Source organism: Paralichthys olivaceus, chromosome 10 (genome assembly GCF_024713975.1).
Source record: "Paralichthys olivaceus isolate ysfri-2021 chromosome 10, ASM2471397v2, whole genome shotgun sequence".
Taxonomy (NCBI): domain Eukaryota; kingdom Metazoa; phylum Chordata; class Actinopteri; order Pleuronectiformes; family Paralichthyidae; genus Paralichthys; species Paralichthys olivaceus.
In genome coordinates, this window is record NC_091102.1 from 18,608,573 (window position 1) to 18,632,090 (window position 23,518).

General features: G+C 39.0%; 1 protein-coding gene across 3 annotated transcripts in view; it reads right to left on the bottom strand.

Annotated features, from left to right (window-relative positions):
• Window positions 1-6,353, bottom strand: part of hdac4 (histone deacetylase 4) — a 125,208-nt gene extending 118,855 nt beyond the window's left edge. For 2 of the 3 annotated variants that reach the window (XM_069532742.1, XM_069532741.1), the window contains exon 1: window positions 6,166-6,353. The gene's annotated coding sequence lies outside the window, so the exon portion shown is untranslated. The remainder of the gene's footprint in view (window positions 1-6,165) is intronic. The other variant, XM_069532743.1, reaches the window with a different exon arrangement.
• Between the last annotated feature and the right edge of the window lie 17,165 nt (window positions 6,354-23,518).

The following is a 23,518-nucleotide window of genomic DNA, read 5'->3' on the forward strand; positions in this document are numbered from 1 at the left end:
TTCTAGCTTTCTCTCAGCATCAGCCATCGACATTGTTAATCATCCATTTCACCCTTAAGCAATTTTCCATGCTGCACAGAGGAAGAAAGTACTTTTCTTAAGTTCAAAGTTTCTTTCTAAATGAGAAATAGGGCTTCTATGTCAGGTGGCGTTCTCCTCCCCTTGCACTTGATGCCTACTGTTTTTAATTCACCTGTCAAACATTTTGATTATATTTTTGTTAACAGAACCAGAGAGTCTGTTTATTTATTGTGGTTGTGTGCAGTTTATTTATTTTTTTATTTTGGATATTTTAATATTTTTTAATTGTCATTCAAATGTAAGACTGAATATGCTTTCATTGCTCTTTGAAATGGTGTACTTGCATGATTATGCTACAATATCATCATTATACCAACAGTTTAAAATAGTTTCACAATGATGACAATAATATCATTTATCACAATAATTTCTGGGACAAAATATCATCCAGCAAAATTTGTGAAAGTAACAGGCCTACCACAATACCTTTTTGAATAATGTTAGAGGTTTCCTTGTTCAGTTTACAGTTCTCTGAGAATTTCTTTCATATCGAGGAGGATTGTATAGAAAAATGAAATATCCTAAACTGAATCTATACTAAATCGAATCAAGACCTTGTGAATCAGTATTGAATCAGTTTGGGAAATTAATGCCGATACCCAGCATGTAAGAAATTACTAATTTATATGGTAAAATAAGTGTATTATTGCAATGCCAAAAGGCACAATGAAAAATGGGTGCAACTAAATTATGTGCTGGTGCACGTAAATGAAAAAGCTAGGTGCACCAGTACAACCAATGTTAAAGATTGGCTATACAAGACTACTACAGGGCAAACCAATGCGTCAAGGTGCTTTCACATGACACTAGACCAGCAAACCCATTTTTTTTACGGAGGAAGCAGTGACGCCCAGCTTGAAGTGACACTATAACTTCACACTGAACAACTCAAGAAAAATTCAAATTCTTTCAACTTTGTCCTTGACCACTTAATTCCTTTCATCTGGATGATAAAATATATATTAATATCCTCTACAATTATATGTTGCAGTAGCTTTGCAGCCAGTGATGTGAACAGTTGAGGGAATCTAATCTGACTTATGACTAGATAAATTACCAACAATGGCAACTGCAATGTCAACTCTGAATGAGCAAAATTTGTCTGAGAGATATATAAATGTATTTATGAATGTTGACTTATCTCTTCCTCTTTCAAGCTGGTCTGCAATGACAGCTCCTTGGAAGTTAGGAACAAGAATACAGAGGTTTGTGAGCAAGGTCATTATACTAAATTTCAGAAGTTGTAAGAGTGTATAATGCAAATGGATGCAATACATTGCCTTTGCAACCATGGGAAAAAAGACAACAGCCAAACCAAAGCAGCTTTAGGATCCAATCTTTGATATGGTATTTGTGATATAATCAGTAATGAGGACTGACTGAGTGTGTCCATGCACGGCAGGCTCATATCACCATGCTGGTACACAGCACTGCAGTGCCATTAATAGATTTAATTAGTAACCATTAGCATAATGTCCACAACAACACAACACAAACAAGTATGCTTTCCCGTACGGCCTACCACTTTCTAGTCTCTGAGTTTGGGGAGGCAAGATGGGTTCAAAGTCAGGACAGGGTCCCAGCGAGGCACAAAAGGAGCTAAAACGGGTTTATTATTGAAGTTGTGAGGCACGTCAGGGCATACAGGGCTGAATCGGGGATATTGATTCAAAGCCATGAACTCATTGGGCGACTACAAGGATCAACACAAGGATTCATCAAGCCTAAAATCACATCAGTCGAGGCTGAGAGCTTCAGTATAGTTGCCCATTTTTACTTCTCTGAATCTTCCTCTTATCTACTTTTACTGCTTCTCTGGCCCTGTGGCCAACATCCAAATTGCACAGCGGTAAACCTAATGAGAAAAAGCAAAGTAATTGCAGTCATAATTGTTGATTTATGCTAATGTGTTTCCAAACATTTTAAAATAAAATTCAAACTGGCTATGGTCCATGTCAAAATATATATATTTTTTTTAAAGATGAAATATTTGCAAAAAGGCTGTGGTGAAACAACAGATAGTCGTGAAGTTTCATTCAATCTGTATAAGCGGCTTCTCAAGCATTGTGTGTAATGGGGACACACAGACAAATAAATGAACAGAGGATGAGGACAAGGACACAATAATACGCTGGATGGCTCTGGGCTGAAGGGAAGACCCTGCCAAGCAGTTTACAAATTCCCGCTGGGTGAACGTGTCTGTGCATTACAGGGTCCTGTCACCTTATTTGTCCCCGAGCACAACAGTGGCATTAATAAACCCCATTAGTATCCATTAGCGTGACAACATCCACAAAATGTTCACAAACAAGCAAGCTTTCCCAGTGCCAGCTTGTGCTGAATGATGGGAGGAAGCTGGAAAGTCAGGCCTGAGCCCTGACAAAGCACAATGGAACTGAGCTAAATGAGCTTATTAATGAGATTACAAGAGGCTCACTTTGGGACAAGTAAAGAACAAGAATTAAGTGATCCCAAACTTTGGTAAGATAGTGATATGCAAGTTGGCCCATGAGTTCAGCAGTTTAATGGGCTGGACTGGATTCAGGAAGCATCGGTTTGATTACAAAATGAAAGAAAAAAAGAATATGAAGATAAAGGACATGTCAGCAAATCCTGATTGAGATTCAGTACTCACATAAATGAGTAATAGTATGAGTAGGGAAGTTCTCTTGAGGTTGTCCTGAAGAACTATAGCATTATAAAAGACAAAGGATAAACTATGCTCTCTAAGGGCACTAGGGCAGAGTATCTAAATATCAGTTTATCTCTAGGGTGTAAAAGTTATATAGACAATAAAAAATATCTGACCTATGCTACAAGTGTGGGCGAACCAATAACAATATATAATATCCATGTTAATAAGTTAAGGTGTAATTATTTTTTCAAAATAACATGGTTGGGAGGTGTGTTCTACCAAATGTTGTATAGATTAAATTATTGTTTTGGGGTGGGGTGATTCATTCATTAAGACATGACAGTTAAACACAACGTATCTTGATATGATTCTCCACAGTTGCCCACAGCTTAAGTACCGAACATAAAATCCATCATCAGCATGTCTTACACACTTTAAAGGAGGCTTTAAAACTTTGCTCACTGATTTATAACAGCAGTTATGCTCAATCTGAATTCCATCTTTTGTAAGTGATTCCAGTGTTTGTGATATAACAAATGATCTATGCAGCTGCATACTGGGGACCTTTGTTTCACAGACATTTTCTGTCTGTTGTCACTGTCAAACAAGAGAAGCAATTCCAGAAAATAACCCTCACAGATATTCAGTGTTTATTGTATGCTTTCAGTCACTTTCAAATTATGTCTGACATCATGATGCTCTTAAAAAGGCATTTCATGTGCCACTGATTGCAATAGATATATATTTTGTCATATGCAAGGTAGACATGTTAAAGCCAACACATTAACCATAGTTGGACTTGACATCTGTGGTGTTATTCAGTGTCATTACTGTGAGAAGCTGCTCAACATTTCTTTATAACAATGTCAATGTCAAAGTTTATGCCATTTAAAGTTATGGACAATATTAAAAAGTTACAGAGTTTATAATTTATCTCAAGCTGAATTAATCACTGATGGTAGATGGAGTTCTGAAAGTAAGACAAGGAGTAAAAGAATTTTATTAGTGAGACATTATGAGGTGGTAAAAGATAATGGAAGCAGCACTGGTTTAACTGTGTGCGACACTAAAATGCTGCAGAGCAGTGAAAGGAAACAATTCTCCTCAAACTTTAACAATCAAAGTCCTTGGGCTAAAAGTAATCAGATTAATACACTTTGATTATTTCAAACTCTAATGAAACAGCAAGTCTGTAGAAATATCATTACATTACAGTTACTGTGGTAATATTACAATTGATTGTCAATATCACTCTGCCCTAATAGTGCGATCAGAAAACCTTACAATGAATGTGAATTCCTTAAACAAAGAACGTTTCTGTTATACTATGAAGTCAAACGACACAGAGACAAGTTTTTAAGGAAACTCGAAAATGTTTTTCTACTTGTTTGTGTGAAACTGTCTTTAGACATCACAGGCATCCATCTACTGTTTTCTATTATGTTTGTGCATCAAAATCCAGCAAGATATAATTAGTAGGCACTTTATCCCCACAAATGTACACACACACACACACACACACACACAAACAAACAAACTTCAAATGTGAGGCTGTTAACTTTAATTTACTGCAGAGGTTTAACAAAAAGGTTTTCTCAGACAAAGAAATTCTCCCTGAAATCCATTAGTGCTTATTAAAAATCTCTCCATGCATCATTGGTCCCTGTTCAGACCTGTTAATAACATCAGGAAAATGTCAAGGGCAGGTGACTTGGACATTTGCGCTCTCACTCACAGCCCATCCAGACAATCTCCTGACATTAGCTGAAGTTCAGTGCATGTCTGAAAGCAGCTCAAGGAGGATGCTCCACTGAAGAGAAGAATTAAGAAAAGAGAAGCGCTCTGCCGGTGCCAGTCTGCCGTTTTGTTTTTTCTAGGGCTGCTGTGACCTCCTCGCTTCTGTGGGGCCTGGTTGTTTTACAAGCGAGCACCCACAGTCTTCAGGAGCTTGTAATGCTGAGGGAATAGTTTCCGCTGCAGCAGAGAGGTTTTAGAGGAGTGTGAGCAGAGCTGGGGCTGCTCTCCTGTGTTTACACTTTGTGAAGACAAAAGTTTACACCCAAAGCTGCGGCAGAGGCGGTCTGACCTCAACACAAACCTCCATCATACAAACACACTGCTCTGTCTCCGTCTCAGCAGTGTGTGTGTGTCTGTGCTTGACTTTCTATAGATGTTAGGGCCAATACCATCATTGTGTCACGTCAGTGTTCTCATAGCTTTAGAAACACAAGCGTGTGTGTATGTGTAGTTGTACAGATATCTTTGTTAGGACTAACTTGAGCCAACAACTACAGAGTGAGTGAGTTTAGTTTTGATTGTTAAGGTTAGGTTAGGTATTTAGTTTGGATGGTTACAGTTAAGGTGAGGTTAAGGTTAGGTATGTAGTTTGGATGGTTACGGTTAGGGTGAGGTTAGGTTTAGGCATTTAGTTTGGATGATTAAAGTCAGATACTTACTGTGGATGGTTATGGTTAAAGTAAGACATTTAGTTTGGATGTTTATGGTTAAGGTAAGACATTTAGTTTGGATGTTTACAGTAAGATGTTTAGTTTGGGTGGTTAAGGTAAGACATTTAGTTTGGATGGTTACAGTAAGATGTTTAGTTTGTGTGGTTAAGGTTAAGGTAAGACATTTAGTTTGGGTGGTTAAGGTAAGACATTTAGTTTGGGTGGTTAAGGTTAAGGTAAGACATTTAGTTTGGGTGGTTAAGGTAAGACATTTAGTTTGGGTGGTTAAGGTAAGACATTTAGTTTGGGTGGTTAAGGTTAAGGTAAGACATTTAGTTTGGGTGGTTAAGGTAAGACATTTAGTTTGGGTGGTTAAGGTTAAGGTAAGACATTTAGTTTGGGTGGTTAAGGTTAGGATAGAGGGGTTAGTTGGAGGACTAGAGGATGCATTGTGTGTAAAACGTGGAGAGGACACTCGGGCTTCTCCACTGCGCTGGCACAGCTCCTCTGAACGTGTGACGCGGTTTATTGGTAAACAAACAACCGAAACTGGGTGACAAACCTCACCGCTGCACCAGACAGCAAGTCCACACCAGCTGGACAACATGACACAGAATGGCGCCGGGCCACAGCGCAACTAACGATGAAGGCAAAGTGAAAAGTTAGGAAGGAAAAAACGTCCATTGACGACACCTTCGTGACGTGACAGCGAGTTTCGCACAGTTAGAAGCCGTGAAGCTAGCAGTGAGGCTGAAGACGCTACTTTTTAACAACATTCAAAACTTGTTATTAAACCTTTCCTCGCGCTGAACAACAGCGTCCGCACATTGCGCAACACTTCCACTTCCCTTGCGTTGAGTGTAAAACACGACACGCACAGACAGACTGAGAAGAAGTGCAGAAACTAAGTCGCAGCGCTTCTCTGAGAGTCGCTGCTGTGTGCGCGAGTCTCCAGGTGACAAGATGCGTGTTTTCTGTGAGGACGAGGGAAAGTCACTGTACCTGGAGCGGGCGGCTTGGGGGGCAAACGGAGGGTTTTCTGACAACCGAGTCTCCAGGAGCATCCGCGGCGCACGGTTTGTTTCAGGACCCGTCGGTAGAGTAGAAAAAAAAAAAAAAAAGTCATTGAGCCAGCAGCAGCTCCGCCATACTGAATAAATCACGTGTCCCACAGCCGCCTGTGTTTCCGTGGGGGGCGGGGCCTGTGGGGCGGGATGACTGACAGTTTACAGGGGGGGGGGGGACCCAGTGGTGTCAGCGTGGGTACACACGAGTGAGTGTGTGTGTGTGTGAGTGTGTGTGTGTGTGTGTGACCCATAACCATCTTCCTCCAGCTGTGTAGTAAAAATCTAATGTAAGAATTCTATCAAATATAGAATATATTTAATCATAATATAATGGATAATAATAATAATATAATAATATGTGAAACCAAAACTTTACAACCTTACTGATGTTTAAACATGAGCTCTTAAAGATTCTGTTATTATTATGATTCTGTATTTATTGCTTATATTCTCTGTATTATTATTACTGTTATAATAATAATAATAATAATATAGCGGAAGAGGAAGACGAAATCGTCATTTATTTAGCACTTCTCAAACAAAGGCAAGGTAAATGTATTCATTAAAGCATCCTTCATACACAGAGGTAGATTCAAGGTGCTGATCACAGTTTCAAACTAAATTCAAGCAGAATAGAAGATTAAAAAGAGAAGTATACAGAGATTTTAAAAAATAATAAAAAATAGACTAAAAAATGGTTGAAAAAAGGATGAATGTAACAACATTTTAAAATATGTTGATAGGGGAAATAATACAAATGAAATGTTTCAATACAAATGTTAAGTAAAAAAATAATATAATAATAGAGTAAAATGCAGAATAAAATGCTAAATAAATTAGTTAGAGGCACTTTAACCAAAATGTTTTCAACTTGATTTTTAAAAAGTGCAATGGATACACCATTCAGGCAGTTGTTAACAAAATAAAGTTACAAAGTGTAGTCGTTAAAAAGAAATAAGAGCCACCGTAACAATAATAAAAATGAAACATTTTACGTTTTAAGCTTTGATAGAAAGGAAGCTATACTGACTCAGTCTGCCATAGCTCCCCAGGCAGGTTGTTCCAAAGCCTCAGAGCTCGTATTTCAAATGTCCAATTTTCTCTTTTATACTAATTTTAAATCTTTATTGATTTTGTATGTTTTGTGTTGTATTATTTTGCTATAAGTGTGTTTTTCATATAAGCCATTACTAGTTTCCACCACCCCACACATATTTAACATTTCATGCAGGTATTTTGTAAGCTACTCAGAGTCTCCCACGTTAAATGGATTTGTGAGGGTTTATGTGGTGTTTTATCCAACTGTGGTAGTGAACAGGGAGTTATTGTGTTTTTATTGCCCATGTCATCACTTTAATATTCATTGCCAGTATGCCACAGATGCTCAGTAATATATCGAATTCATCCAGCATGCTCTAAAGATGAGATCATCCTTTAATAGTCCCACTGCAGTGGAAATTACAGCAGAGTAGGGGATAACAAGACACATCAGTAAAAAAGTAATACATAATCCTGCAATACAAACATAAGGAAATATAAAGCATTGCAACCGTATACCATGTAAACAAAGCATATACATAGCGCATACATCACTGTTGTTAAAGAAGATGATCATCTGCCTCCTGGGAGAGCGCCCCTCGTTTGAAATCAGATTTCATGATGCATATCACACAAGAACAGTGATGGCACATTTGTTGATAAAAAATGCTCCAGGATATGATCACCAGCTTGAGTATCTTAAAACTGCCTTCACATTCAGCAAACACTCCATAGCTAGAAAAATAAACCTGTAATATTTGCAACTGGTGTGTGTGTGTGTGTGTGTGTGTGTGCATGCACAATCAAGATGCTGAAACGTGGTGCTTTTCATATTTTGCTGTCGTCTGCCACACATTTCTTCTCTCGACAGGTGAGATGAACACTTCCTTCGAAGCAAGAATTATAGTCGTTGGCGTCAGGTTGTCAGCACACAGAGACATAAGAAGTAAAATTTAAACAAAGATGAAACTATTTACATTCCTCTACTTTCCCAACAGACCCATTACACAATATCCAGCTCATTATGAAAAGCTGAATAGTGGTAAATGCAAATTGTCACTGGATTGAATTTGCATTATGCATCTTCATAACATTTAGAGTGGCTGCGATATGTGTACCACAGAAACACTCTGTGAACTCAGCTATTGTGAGCATTATTGCAAGTGTTTTTTTTTTATATCAACTGTTTTCTCCACAATATATCAAAATAAAACCAAAATTTACAAAGTAAGCAAGTTGGGATTTATTCATGTTACATTTGGTAAACAGTTTTGGAATTAATATTATTAAAGAAGAAGCCTTTAATTATCAATCTCATCTCCCCCAACTTTTAATTAATAGCTGTCACCACAGGAGCAGTGGTAGACACCGTGCAGCTTTAACAAGTAGCAAAGACACTGTCACTGATGGAAAAGCAAAAATGGCTCAATATTGTTCAGCACAACAAAGAAATTCACTACAGGAAAAAAAACATGTTTTGCTGAGTTGTGAGTCTCTGCATCCTAAAAACTGCTCATTATCCAACTAATCAACCTGGAGCTATAGTTAAAGTGAGTGGACAGCATTAAAGCAGAAATTGTGAGGCAGTTCAGCATGTGAACAATATAGTCTGGACAGCTCTCATGGAGAGAGAAAGCAGTGGAATTAGAATTAGAATTACATCATCTCGGTAGCTCGGTAACATGTAAACAGGAATATGAATGGAATATTCTATTAGCAAATCATGCAAACGCCACAACCAAACAATATCTTGTTCAGAATAACCAATAGTCACAAGAAATGTGGGGAAGAAGTCAAGTCAGTATGTAAATGTATTAATGTGATGAATTCACAGTCCACAGCTCAAGCCTGTATCACTGCCTGGCCTGAACGGCTCCTGACGTGGCCACAAACACAGCACCAGCACAACTTGGATTATGTAAACACTCCAGCCCTTTAAGAGCGGGGGACTCGAGTTAGAAGAGATGGAACTACTGAACACCGTGGAGCTGCTTTCTTAAGAAAACCCTGTCAGTGTAATAAGCATCCACTCAAACGAGCCTGTACATAAGCAAGTAAAAAAAAAGCTGATTTGGACATAGAGGCGTCGACTCAGCCCGGCCTCGCTCTCCTGACAACATAATAAGTATTCTCTGAAACTTGCATCCAGAGTTTATCTTTTGCCTGTTATAGGAAATATATTTACAAAACGAAAGGAAAGAAAGATCGGTAGAGTAGAAATAGACAGAATGTATTAAATACAAAATTAGTTATACAACAGTCGAGGAAATCTGTACAAAATAATGTCTGTTGTCTTGTGATACCCCCTCCCCCCACACACATGTTAAGATCCACTTTCCACTAAACCATGTTTGTTAGAGCTGATTCGTGCCATTACATTAACAGGCAGTGAAGTCTACCACATGATTTTTCCATAATGGCTTTCTGAGCCGAGGATGTGGAGGACAGAGCAAACCAGACATGTCTTTGCTCTTCATTCTGGCTGCTGCATACCGTCCACATCTAGTTACAGTCCCTGTGATTGCACCACAATAACAAAATATTTTTATGCTGTCATTACAGTTTATGTCACTTCACAGTTTTGCCACATTCACCATTCATCCCTTTCCAGTAAATATCCATCCATGTTCGATATCACTTATAAGGGTCACAGGAGAGTTGGAGCCCATCCCAGTGGACTGGATACACCCTGGACAGATCACCAGCATGTTACAGGGCCAACACACATGGACAACAACCATTGACAGTCACATTCACATTTAGGGACAATTTAGAGTCTCCAATTGACTCTAGTCCCAGTCTACATGTTTCTGGACTGTGGGGGGAAGCTGGAAATCCACACAAAGACAGAACACAGAGAACATACAAACTCCACACTCAAAAAGATTTAACATGGATCTGAATGAAGGGGCAACACCGTTCCGACCTGTTTGAAGTAAATATGCAGTTCATATTTTCCTTCAGAGAGGGTAACACACTTATTTTAAAAGGGATGAATGTATAAGTATATTTTCTTTAAGAGTAAATAATACAGAGGGTAAGTTCTAATTTCCTGGGGTCACTAAATTATAAAAATATTAAATATATTATATATATATTTATTAAATATATGACATATTTAGTAAATATATGACGTTCAAACAAATGTACCACATATTTTATGAAGCATCAGAGTGTCGCTTTCTGTTGTTTGACATAGAAAGGGTGACTGTTATTTTTATTTATATATTCCTAGTTTGACTGACAAGAAAATATGGAAAGAGCGACTTTCACCCACTTGTGTTTTCACCCGTCTTGTGAGTTTTGTCTGGGTAGCTGACACCTGTGAGGGCTCATGATAATATTTTGCTCACTGAGACAGAAGGATTAAACCTGAATGCTATGATAAACCTGAGTTCGTCATTGGAAGAGACCCTGCAGCTGTTCTCTATAGTTAGATGTTTTGTTTTTATTCAGCTGAGTGATGTGAATGTAAATGAATCACGGTTTTGATTATTTCACTTCAGACATTTTGTGTCTCAAACACTTGAGCAGTTTGACAGATTTGCTCTTCATGGTCAGTCACCTGTCAACCCAGAGATAAATCTTTGAAAATACACTCAGATGGTTACATTTCTATAATCTACTACAGCCCTTTGCAGACATGACTTTAAGAAAATTGGGTCCAGACATTTTCTGGACCTTTCACATGAAGAATGCAGCTGGTAATGAGTATGAGTCAGACGCAACAGGAAACTCTTCGGAGCCTTCAGTTGAGTGCTTTAGTTTTGCGTCTGTCATGTTGAATACTGGGAGGATTCCCTGGTTTGTTCACACATGGGCTCATTCTGATATTCTGTCTTTGAGTTTTGACCAGCAGGCTCTCGGAGGCTCTTGGACAGCCCCTCCAGAGAATCTCCGGACATTCTCTGGAGTTCAGTGTATGTCTGCAAGCAGCTTACATAAGATGGAATCAAAGTACAGCGGGGAGGTTCACGTTAGATCATGACAAATGTCCCACACAAAGCTTTTTCTTACTGAATATATATATTTTCTAGACAGACCAGGAAAACTGCAAAGCCCATTGCTTTATTTCAGATTATGTCAAGAAAAACTATATGAATTTTATATTTGTCACACCAACATTCTAATAAGCCCCAACTAATTCCTCTCAGCTAACAGACGCAGCTTGTACACCCAAACACTGTCAGCAGCGCTCCAGGAGTGCCAGAGCATGCCTTTCAAAACACCTGCTTCATCAAATCAAGCTGCTTTTCCTCCAAACACGACGGGTAATTCAGTTTGAGCTTCCGACCAGTTCACGATCTGCAGGAAATACACACTGTATGGCTTCATTGTAATATTGCTTTGACAGCAGTGGATGGATTTCCTGTATGCTATGACGGGAAGATCAATTTTTCCAAACCCACGATAGCAGAGAATTCTCCAGAGAGGACAGCATTATCTTTTAGGAGATAAGCTTCTGTTGGCATATTTTCACCCTGTAGGTTAATGCAATTCAGAGGAGTGGATGCCAGCGCATGCAAATGTGCTACATGTGATAAAAAGGAGAAATTGCTGGTACTGCTATAGACTGCTGTGAGCGGACAGGGTTTTTTACTTGTAACCCTTCTGGAATAATCTAATAATTTCCCTCTTTTCCATTATCTTATTTAATTTCAAGATTTCAGCCGCCCACAGAAGAGGGGAAAAGGCTAACAGGGCGTGTGTTTGTGCATCCATCTAACTTAATAAAGTCCCAGGGTTTTAGTCCTTTCTGCTCTGAATACTCAGCGAGTTGATTTGTTCCAGTGCTGCAGCACAGAGACAACTTTACTTCAGATTCAAGTGATTTTTATAGAAGCTGGGGAGAGGGCGAAGTTTCTGAATATAGACGAGGGCTCTGCACACTATGATGATCTGCATGACAGCAAACTTATCGCTATAGGTCAGCTGATAGCGAGGAAACAGGCCTGTGAACTGCAATTTGTTTCTCTGTCATCTCAGCTGCCTGGATTGTGATTCATGATACATCAACTCCTACGGAAGTAAAGTTGCGGGATTTTCAACATTATTAGAGCATTTTTGAAATTTAGTTTTTAGAATTTTTTTAAGTGGAATGATTTTGAGTTTCTTTGTCACTAAAATAAAAATGATAATGTGACTGTAGACTGTAAATAAAGATGGATGATGCATCTCCACTTCCTCCCACTATCCAGAGCCAAAATATCCCGGACGTGAATACTGTCGTCTTGTGCCAATGTCCTCATTTTGGAGTCAGAGTCTGCACAGTAACAATCAGGGAATCATCCACAGTATTGAGGGTCCTCCAGTACAAGCACTGGACTTATCACGAGTCAGTCACTGCTGCCAATTGTAATGTTTTTATACAATCAAATAATTAATGAAATCCATAATTACTAGAAAAATATCACTTAAACATACATAAGTGTGATATGAAGTACCCAAAATAACAGAAAAACAATTTGGATGTTCTGTGCTTGGTTAGAAAAACTTGTGCTCATCCCACCTGGTTTATCTGCAATGAAGATAAGATTTTGTTCATTAAATTAATTTGAATTTGAATTTGCTTTTATACTAAAATAACAGGGTTAGGGTTCACTGTGAAAAATTTAATAGACAAGCACTTTGACTTTTTAGTTTGTCCTTGTCCCATCCACTAACATGAAGGATGACCTATATTGCAGCCACCCCCCAGGAGGTGATCAAGATGATTTGGCTTCAATTTTGGGGAGCAGTCTTGCCATCCAGCTTTATATATGGTCTATGCTTTGAGACAATAAAAAGGTGGAAGCAGAGATTTCAGCTTTTCAAATTAAAATACAATATAATTCTTGAGCTATCCACCCACACCTCACTGTCACCTGACATGTAACCAATCAATCAAATCAATTAAATCCACAATTCCAAAACTTTATAAGACACATACATGTGGTTTTGAAAACTCTTCTTCGGATGCAGCTTTAAAGAGCAATTAAGCAACAATGAATAGCAACAGCTTGCTCTACTGTATATCCATCCTCCACAGTTTAAGGTGCACTAAATGGATAAACAGGATTAATAGTATCCAAGCCACAAAACACCAGCCAATCCTGTTAAACCAAGCCAGGCTCTGTGGCACCAGTTCAGATGTGCATGTCTTCAGTGATCCCTCGTGGGTCCCCTGACACTGAGGATCCCTCAGATGACTGTTATCACACCCGCCTGCATATATAAGATTTTCCCACTTTATGTTCCCCTGCAAATTTTTCTCTTCCTGTTCCTCTCTGTTACTTTTCCAGTGCGACTCTGCTGGAGTGACGATGGACAAGTTAACATTTCCAGGTTTTTTTCTCTCATTCTTTTACATTTTGTTACAAATCTTCACCATAGTTGATGACATGACATGTCAGTCCCCTTTTTTCAACTCTAAAGTAGAGAGAACCACGTCTCTGTAGCTTTGGAATATTGTCACATCCTACATAAGATCTTTTTCTACTATCAATAATTGCACATTTCATTTAAAATCTCACCTTTTTAATATTGCTTTTAATTCAGCCTGATTCTGCCTTGATTCAGTTATAATCTATTTTACTCTTATGTTGTTTGCCTATATTGCATCTTTCTCTTGCACTGTTTGTACTTGTATGTCATGGTGCATTCAGTAACTAAGAGAATTGGCTTAGACTCATTTTAGCTGGATAAAATATATTATATGAATCTAAATTTGTTATCAAATGATTGACTTTAGCCACATTTGGCCAGTTTATCATTTAGTCATACTAGTGCAGTGCTCGTTTTAAAGCTACCTGTTTGGAACGGACTGTTCTCTCGGCCTGTGTTAATGCTCCGGGGCTACTTCAGAATTATTCCTTGTCGAGACTCCTCTTCAAACTGTTCTACGAGGTACTGTTACTTTTTGTTGTTTGTGTGCTGGACATTGTGTTCAGAGCTTTTTATGAACAGTCTATGATGCAGAGTCAAGTGATAAAACTGTGTGTTCATCCTACCTGGTTTATCTGCAATGAAGATTTTGTGGCTAATGGTTTTCATAAAATTAAATTGAATTTGCTTTTGTTACTTTTTACATGTGTGGCTTAAATATAAATTTGAACATAACAGGTGTTATTTTTTTCATACATTGCATTCAGCTATCTCAGAGGTTTGTTAAGCAACCAACACAATTCAGCAAAGACATCCATCCATAATCCCAAGTCATGTTCCTCTAATTCTGACACTTTTCTTTTCACTCTCAATTCTTTATCTGATTGTTTTCATCACAAGAAAAAAAAAGTTCAACATTAGAAGATGTAATGTGTCGTATCACTGTATATGTGTTTCAATCCCTTGTTTCTCCACTGTTGAATTTTGCTCCTCCAGCTTTTCCTCCAGACTCAAACATTCAATATGCAATACACTGTCCATGTTTACTGTATGTGTGCTTGTCCACACAGTGCTACTCCTCAGGAACTAAGAGAGCTGTGTGGAGAATGCTTTCAGGTGACTCAACGTCCCATGAACGTGTGACAAAAAGAAAACAACTCTTTATCAGCCGCCAACACCATCACAGTACAGAGAGAGAGAGAGAGAGAGAGAGAGAGAGAGAGAGAGAGAGAGAGAGAGAGAGAGAGAGAGAGAAAGAGAGCTTGATGGATGACAGCAAGGCGGTGAAAGAACTTTCAACACAGCACAATCTCCACACCAGATGTGAGCAGCATTACTATGGTAACAGTGGATTATCATGTTTTATATAACCGGGGCTGTACACTTAAACCCACCGGATAAAGAATTGTGCAGGTTTGGTCACTGGCTTATTTAGTATAGAGGGGGGACAGATTGTGCTACATCAGTTCACCGTAATTTAAATAACCGACACAGCTATTGTGCCTTCTCCAGGTTCTGCAATTGCAAATGTTACATTAATAGATATGTAAACAGATCCCAAAAAACAAAATGAAATGGAACACAGTGAAAATCAGATGCTAACCCTGGAACACTGCAGCTGTGATGACGCTCTGACACTTGAGAGATATAAATGATGAAAAAAAGAAAATATATTTGTGCGAAATGGAACTAAAGCAATACTCCAACTTCCTGTTTAGAGTCGTTCTTCAGCATGTATAATGCATCTGTGTGGTGAGTATAGCACTCAAATACTTAAATCAAATCAGAATGCATTTCTTCTAATCACTTAGTAGCTGAGCTTTTGTATGTATGCTGTCTGAGATGTAAACAAACTATAACCAACATGTATACTCAGAGTGTTGATACAATGATAATCTCCTACATACACAAAACCCTGCAGCGTTTCACACAGTGATGGTAAATGCGAATGATTGTCTCAGGAGGTGACCTTTGGAAATGCACTCAGAGCCACTTGAGCAATTTAAACCCAAGACCAGCTTGGTGCACCTCATCTGCTAATTGCACAAGTGGTTTATTAATACCTACGAAACCAATTCACAGGAGAAGTACCACTGGCCTGTTGACAACTGACCTGGTAATCAAATCAGTCCAGAGGGAGCGGAAGTGGTCAGCACTACTTTCAGGTCTGAATGCATCCAAATTAGTCTTTAATACTTCCCAAGATCCAACATCAGACCATGTTCAGAGCAGCTCTAGGACTCATTTGTCAACATTATTTTTAAATGTGGTGTGTCCTTTTTTGTAATGTACATTTTTTATTCAAAAACAGACCTAGCAGAATATACTACAGAGGATGCCCCCCCCCCCCCCCCATTTACATTAAATGAGATCAAATAAAAACAACTGTGGGCACTATGTATGTATAGCCATTCATTAACATATATACATTTCAATTAAGGCTAAGCTTGACATGGAGTGCTCACTTGACATGAAGTGTTCACTTGTCTCAGTTATGTCATCATATTGTGAAGTCCTCCACTCATTTTGCATACAGACGTGGCTCCAAACACATGAGGACAAGGGAGACACATTCAGTTAACGCTGACTACTTGTGATCAGACCTCTCAGGACGGATATTTAACATCAGGTGTGACCTGGGCCAGAAATACTGAGTATGGTGGATGGAATATATATAAAGTATAAAGTAAGTTAGGTTATTAAATGTTTACAGTGGTACTGCATGGCCAGCTGTTGCACACAAACCTTATCGTGACTGAGGGAAAGCAATGCAAAAGGACTGATAAATCCAACGCCTTGTCTATAAACCATTTTTTGGTGCGTGTTCACTTCAGCACACAGAAAACCTAATGGGATTTTATCAGTCAACAGTGAAATCCACCATGTGCAAGATAACCTCTCACTTCTAATTGCAATGCTTCCCAGTGGAATTTAACCAGTTTATTTCTTTTCGTCCAGCAGAAACACTTTTAATGTAGAGCTGCGTGAAAAACCCTTTAATTGTGCTTCCAAATTAAGGAAAGCAATTAAGCAGAGATTTGGGTGGTCGAACCCCAACAGGTAGCTTTATCTGAGCAATCTACATGTCAGCTCATAGATAAACCAGCAGAAGAGTAGATCACTAAATATATTAGAGTTCCTCCTGAGGGGGACATGAGTGTCTCCATCAAATTTCTTCACAGTTCGTCTATGGGTTGTTAAATATTAAAAATGACGTCCCGTGTTGTGAATGAGCCCAACATTAAATCAGTATAATAACACTTGACTCTGTCTCACAGCAGAGGCAGTGAATGGCATATGAGTCATTCAGTGACTCATGGATTTGATTGGCAGCGCTAAAATAAAAACTCTCCATGCACAAAGTCCAGTTTTTATTCATTTGTTCCACTGACCATTTTTGACATTTTTGTCTTTATTGCACAGTGAATGAACAAAAACAACACACACACACACAGAGTGAGAGAGAGAGAGAGAGAGAGACGCCAAAGGTCGTCAGATTGAATTTCATGGTGAGTGAAGTCGAACCAGAAAGAAGTGCTGATGAGTGTTAATGTTGTTTCAAGAACAGACAAAAATGTTATAACTGAAGATAAACCATTTTGATTGCCCCCTGGTGGCTGGCTGCAGATATAGGTCATAAACCCCACCTCCTCCATGTTATGTGTATGGGACATGGACCAAACTAAAAAGTCAAAATGCACATCAAATAGATTTTATTCTCAAAGATGTCTTTTTATGGAGTTCTTATCTTATTACATTGGCATACATTCAAGCAAGTTATCAATAAGTTTGGTTTTAATTTGTTTTTAAATGACGAGAATGGAAAAAGTCATGATTGACAGCTGAGACAGACTTGCAGTTGTTCAAGCATGTGCATCAGTGGGCTGTGGATACCATGGCTCCGTCCCCCATCCCCCGGATATTTGCAGGGAATGTCCACGTATAACACGGTATTTGCTATACAACACCAATCTAATAGAAGCCACTAAATTCTCTGTGTTGATCCTGAAGGTACCTGATGTGTTTGTTTTGAGTGAGGTGACTGTAGCACAGGTTCTCCTCAGCGGGGTCAGCGAGCCCCAGAGGAGAATGGCAGACTGCATCCTGTCATGAAGGGGCCTTTTCTAATTGTTTCCTGGAGACCAGTGGCACATCAGACAGCCAGACCCAATTAGGATTTTAAAACAATCCCAACCTGCCGAAGCAAGTTGTGTAAGCCCCGTTCTATGAGCAGAGGCACACAATGACTGAGAAACATAATTCCTTGTCCCTTTAGTTGTAGATGAGGCAAACCTACAAAGACACACTCACATAACAACTACATTTTTCTTTTCTTTTTTTTAAATGTGGCCTGTTTACAACATCTTGTTCCTATTTAGTCTTCTTCAGCCTCCCTCACAAATTATGTCTGTCTCCCAGTGCTCGACATAAAGCAGAGGCAGAGTAAAAAAGTGTCCAATGCAGAAACAAAAATTAGACAATTTTTCACCTGAACGTGAAATGTTACGAGTGTAAACTCGCTCTGGCACTCAGTAAACATTGGTGAGCAGTCTGCAAGCAGAGCTGCTTGCCAGCTGTTGTATGCCACCCTGCCACATGTCCTTTTGAAATACTACAGTCGACCAGGCTGCATGAGGAATAAGCCAAAACTGGTAGAAACGGGATGCCAAATGGCCCACTCCTGCCATGTCAGTACCCTAACAATAAAACGTAATCGATGTCTGAAACAGCAACAGTGTTATGGGCAACGCTGCATTACATGTCTGACCAGAATTTTCCCCTCAAGGGCTGTGAGGATTATTAGCCAAGGCACACGTACATCTGGTGAGTGCGAGACACTGGCATGTTCAGAGGAAATAGCAGTAGGCACAGCGGTCTCCACAACACAACAGGACCCCTCTTTTCAATTTCCTGCTCCAGTTTCCATTCCTGCTTTATTTCGTGCGGGGACCTGTAAAGTGGGATTCGCGAAGGAAGAATGCAACATTTAGCAGATACGGCACCGCAGAGCACAAAACAAGGAAATTGATTCTGTCAAAGGCAATATTTGCGATAATGATCTCAATAAAAAAACATAGGGTGATTTCAAGCGGCTTTAGCAGGATTCCCTCTGGAGACGTTCCTCCTAACACAGCAGTGGTCTCTAACTGGCTTTAAAACAAGTGCTGTTCACTCCATGCTTTATGCCAGCCTGTTACCTGGTGTGTATCTGATTTCATTATTCAAACAGAAGCTTTAGAAGTCTGACATCAGCCCTGAGTTAAGCAGTGTTGACGTACGTAGTTTTTCCATTTTGATTTATTAGCCAAGTCACATCTGGGTGGCAGATGTCTTTACATCCTCGGCCTGTGTTTTCATAAGCTGTAACTAATGAGTTGTATCCATGCTGTCAGAGAGGCCTTCATCTGAGCTAACATGCCCCACTAATTATGTATAAATACACATGAACGATACTGGTCTTTAAGACCAATGTCAATATTAGATGAGTCAACAAAATATAAGCCAAAGTGCATTTTATTACATCATTAAAAACATTTTAGTATGGCTCTTTTCATTTGGTTTTTAATGAGCATTACACTTAAACACACAAAATAAGATGCAAAAACATAATCTAATAACCAAAAAGGAATTAAAGGAAATTAAACCACATTTAAATTGACAAGTACCAGATTTTTATATGGATCTGCAGCAAATTATACACACTCATAAATATGAGTTCCCCAAACATGACAGATTTTTCCCTGATCCGCCTCGGCACCAACGTTTTATGGGTTCTTTGCTGACCCATTCTGCATCCTTCCACCAAGTTTTGCGGTAATGGCCCAAGTAGCTTTTGTTTAATGCTGCTAACTACAAGACAACCGACCAGTAAGTCTCCTCAGCCCTCCATGCCAATCTGATGTTCCATGTACTTTTAGTGACGTCAGTGGAGTAGAGGCTTTGGTGGTAGTTTAAATCACATATTCTGTGTACGTCATGAAGATACCGTATAAGTCTGTTCCCATTTTACTGAATCGTTTTGTTTTTTAACAAGACATCAGCTTTTCCGCCATCAGTAGAGTGCAATAATTTCCTGTAATATTTTTTTTTCAGGAACTTCAACTTCATTTTTAGGGACACATTGAAAATGCACATAACAATATGTGGATGGAGAATAATGATCCAAGGCTATACTCTAAACAGAGCTTTCTATAATTGTATAGTAACAACATGCTATTTATTGACAGATATACAAATGGGTTTGCTTTACACATATATCACTGAATATATGACCTGGCTTATTTATAATTTTTAGCTTTTAAAAAAAACAACACACAGCAACCCTGTCCTCTTCTGGGGCAGTGTGTTTATGTCAGTGTATGTGTGTGTAGGAGAGAGATGGAGAGAGAGAGAGAGACAGAGAGAGAGAGAGAGGGAGAGAGAGAGAGAGAGGGAGAGAGAAAGAGAGAGAAAGCGAGAGAGCGAGAGAGAGAGCACATGCTTCATTAATTAGACTTGTAAAAGTAACACACAGCAACATGTTCACCAACCTGGATTACCACATCTGAGGTTGCCACGGGAAGCAGACACAACACCCAACCATTTATTAGTCTAACTGTTCACAGATGTTATATTTGAGAATAGTTTTTTGACGTTTTGTTAGAGCCTTACATTTTCCAATGCAGCAATTGGAGCCATAGTGACACCTTGGAACTGTGCCGTTAAAACAGCCCTACGCAAATTCTATCATTGAACCAAAGGCGAAAATGCTTTTTTATGTTGTGAATGATGAATCAGAATTGTCTATAGCGATGCTAATTCATGATTCTGATAATTCTGTCGCTGTATTTCACAAAAATTACACTGACACCTGGTATAACCCTTAAGATCTATGCTGCAGAAGGTGCTGGCTGCAGCAGCCTCGGCTCAGCTGGAAACATTCTTAAAGTATCACATTGCCATTATTGGAATGAAAATATTCCTGCTCCATTTTGGCCGGCTCAGATTCCAGGGTCCCACCCCACACGATTTTTTTAATAATGTTTTCCTGATCTAGTGTTTCAACTATAGTGCTCAGCCTCTTTCCTGGAAAGAGTGGAGAACATTCCCACTTTTCTCCAAACAATGCCTCTTCAAAAGCGTAACTTTAGCACTTGTGTGTTAGACGAGATCGCAACATCGGACAAAATCAAGATCTAAATTTAAAATGTAAGTCACAGCCAGTGTACAGGTATAAAAACAAATCAAAACATTGGAGAGCAAAGTGCAAACTATTTTCTTTCCGACTTTAGGAGTTTTAAGTCAAGAACTTGCTAACTGTTCCATATTGTGCCCATAAATGCAGAGGGCCTGCTGGGGAGCGGAGATGGCGTGCAGCAGTTTGTAATCACCATCACTCTGCCTCCATGACACTTTGGGGAGACTTCCACCCAGCAAGTATTTGATTAAAGCAACAGCAGAGCATCGGGTCTCATTTTTGTGCCAATGTCCCACATGGCATGTAGAGATGTGCAGTGTGTTTCTTATGTGCGTGTCCGTGCAAATCATGTTGTCATGGACACAGATGAAGGTGACGGGAGTGTGGAGGGTCGAAGGCGTAATGTGAAATCTACTTTTACATATGAAGAAAACTGAATGGGATGCAAATTAATTGCTTTTATGAAGAGTTTAATGTGATCCACAAAATATTCATATACTATCAACAAATCATACATATATATAATAACTAGTATAAACTATTCACGTAACTGAAGGGGATTGAGTTTGGGATTTGGGCTGGTGCATTATCAAAGTGGACTTAACCAGTCCGACTATACATGCAGTGAAGTATTATTTAGTCTGTTAACCAGATATCTTTTGTTAGATCTATTTGAGAAAATTACTGTTTTGAATGTGGTAGTGTTGAACTATGTTAAACTTAAGAGCTCACTTTATAGGTTATATAAATATATATGATTTCAACCATTACTATAGCAGCAACAACTATTTTCAATCAAGAAATCATAATCAGTTGGTTAGCCCCTATTCACAAATTATAAGTTGCCTCATTGGGGTGAACAAAGTGGACATCATCTGTCATTAACCCTAAATAAGAGTTAGGAGAAACTACCAAAAAAACGTTTTAACAGGAAAAAAACAACTAAGAGAGACAGTGTCAAATATAAATGGAGAGAAAAAATGTCTTGCAGAGATGAAGAGAGCAGTTATGACGATTGTATTCAGAAAGGTATTGCCAACACTAATCGTGTATATGTGAGTAGGCATATTGTATACCTAAGCAATCTAGTTGTAATCATACCGGATGTAAAGGTATTGAGAATGAAATTGCTCTCCCAATGTGTGTGTTGTGATCTCAGCTCCTTTCTTTCTTGGTTTCGTAGAAAGACTGAGCACACATACGCATAAATGTACGCACATGCTGATTGTCATGCTTTGGCTTCCATCTTTTCTTAATAATTAAATTCAAGTTAATGCTGGATCCAGTTATTCCTGATGATTATGTCACGGCTTCTAAGTTACAACAGCATCTTAAAGGAGTGTGTTTATCCCACAGATCAGCAGGCCCTCATGTGCAAGTCATCAAACATTTATAAGTTATTCAACGTGACCTAAAAACATTTAATGAAAACTAGGAGCCGATATGTTTTCCTCCAGTTGGACTCAAACCCCATCTGGGCTGACACTGGGATTTCAGATATTTAACAGACCCCTTGTTGATCAGAGCTGTTGAGGAGCAAGCAGGGGAGAGCATGCAGAACTGACTCCCACTGCGAGTTAATGCACACATCCTGTTGTAAAGGCGCGTCGCCCTGGAGACCAGACATAGGTTTCAAAGCAGGTGAGTAGAGAAGATGCATAGTTGCCCTGATAACCCCTCAGACAAGGAAGGAGCTGTGTGTGTGGATGATGTTATTGAGTGGGAAAGACATGTGCAACTGGTTCCTGCAGGCTGGAATGGTATGAGCTACTAATCATTGGTGAAACAGTGGCAAGCAAAAACCCACATAGGCCTTAATGTGTTGGATTGTGTCCTCAAAGTGTGTGCTCAAATGTGGTTCTATGGTTATTGTGAAGCCGAGTGAAAGCGGCCCCCGAAAAAACAACCTGCAGACTGGTAAAGTGGATTCATTACTTCTCCGGATGCTCCTGTCAGTGTCTGATTCTCTGTGTCAGACACTTCCGTTGATGATTGTGTCTTTTTAAAAGAACAGCACACTCTCAGCAGTGGCTGGCAACAAGTTAGTATGACAAGTATTGTCAGAATAGCCATTACTGTATGGAGCCCATAGACTGTGTAGAAATAAGGTGAAGCAACAGTTTAACATCTCTGTGTGGGCAGGTGACAGGTGTGTTTAAAGGGTGCATAAAGGGGATCATTAATGTGTCTACCTGGGCGTCATGTTTACACTTCGGCTGCTCAGAGCTGGAAACATCTTGGGTAGATCAGACAAGCTCAGGTCACAACACACACAGATGGGGGTTTCATTGTCTGCTGAAGGTGACATTATCAAACTATATCTGTGTATATAAAATAGCATTAATGTCCCTCAGATCCTCTGCTTCTTCCATTTAAGCTGTTCCACAGACAAAACACAACCATAACATTTGGTAATCCCGCTTTTAGCTGTTACACTATGAGTCACTGAAACAACAAATTAAAAACCAAAACCTATTCAGTTTTACTTCTATGTATCATTTTATAATTGTATGCTTTTATTGTTCATATTGATTTTCTATCATTATTATTTATTCTGTTCAATTTTGTTCTTCTAAAATCTTTAGTGCCGGTTGTATATACAGTATTTTACTGTCCTAACTTTCTTTTATTGTTGTCTTTTCTATTATTGATTGCTTTGGTAGGAATATATCTCTAAATCAGAAGGTTTCTAACTCATGTTTATTGTCAG